The sequence below is a fragment of the Microplitis demolitor genome, chromosome 7 (assembly GCF_026212275.2).
Source record: "Microplitis demolitor isolate Queensland-Clemson2020A chromosome 7, iyMicDemo2.1a, whole genome shotgun sequence".
Taxonomy (NCBI): Eukaryota; Metazoa; Arthropoda; class Insecta; order Hymenoptera; family Braconidae; genus Microplitis; species Microplitis demolitor.
Genome location: NC_068551.1, coordinates 18,761,793 through 18,762,765, shown reverse-complemented (window position 1 = coordinate 18,762,765; position 973 = coordinate 18,761,793).

Sequence of the window (973 nt, the reverse complement as noted above, 5' to 3'; positions counted from 1 at the left end):
TATTCCTCTAGGATTTTTCTATTATTTGTCTAGTATTTCTCTAGGATTTGTCTAGTATTCCTCTAGGATTCGTCTAGTATTTCTCTAGGATTTGTCTAGTATTCCTCTAAGATTTGTCTAGTATTTCTCTAGGATTTGGGATGTATATTTTACTAAACAGTATAGTAAATATTCCAATATTCGTACTTTCAAAATTATTAAACGACTTACAATTATTACTAATGAGGTTTTTTACCATTTCATATTTGAGATGTATATTTTACTAAGCAGTATAGTAAATATTCCTTTATCCGTATTGTAAAAATTACTAACCACGATAAGTAAAATATACTAATGTGATTAATAATATTTCCTATATTTTCAATAGCGGTTCAACATTACAATCTAAATATAGTAATTTTTACCCATATTTTTTAGTAAAAATTACTATATTTTTTTCTCCGTGTAGGATTTGTCTAGGATATGTCTAGGATTCTCAGCGAGATGAATATTTTCTAAGTTTTCTCTACGATTTGTCTAGGATTTGTCTAGGATTCTCAGCGAAATGAATTTTTCTAAGTTTTCTCTAGGATTTCACTAGGATTCGTCTAGGATATGTCTAGGATTCTCAGCGAAATAAATTTTTCTAAGTTTTCTCTAGGATTTGTCTAGGATATGTCTAGGATTCTCAGCGAAATAAATTTTTCTAAGTTTTCTCTAAGATAAGTCTAGGATTTGTTTAGGATTTGTCGAGGATTCTCAGCGAGATGAATATTTTCTAAGTTTTCTCTAGGATTTCCAGGATTCTCTAGGATTCAGAGAAGTTTTCTACAATTACCTGAACACATAAAAATCAAGGAAAAAAGTTTAAAAAAACAGTTTAAAATTTGCCGCGCTTATATAAATACTTTTTTGAACTGCTCCTCAACCGCAAGATGTCGCGCCTTCCGCTGTTAGTTCTCCAGGTCAGTTGTCGAGGAAAGCAGCGCCGAGG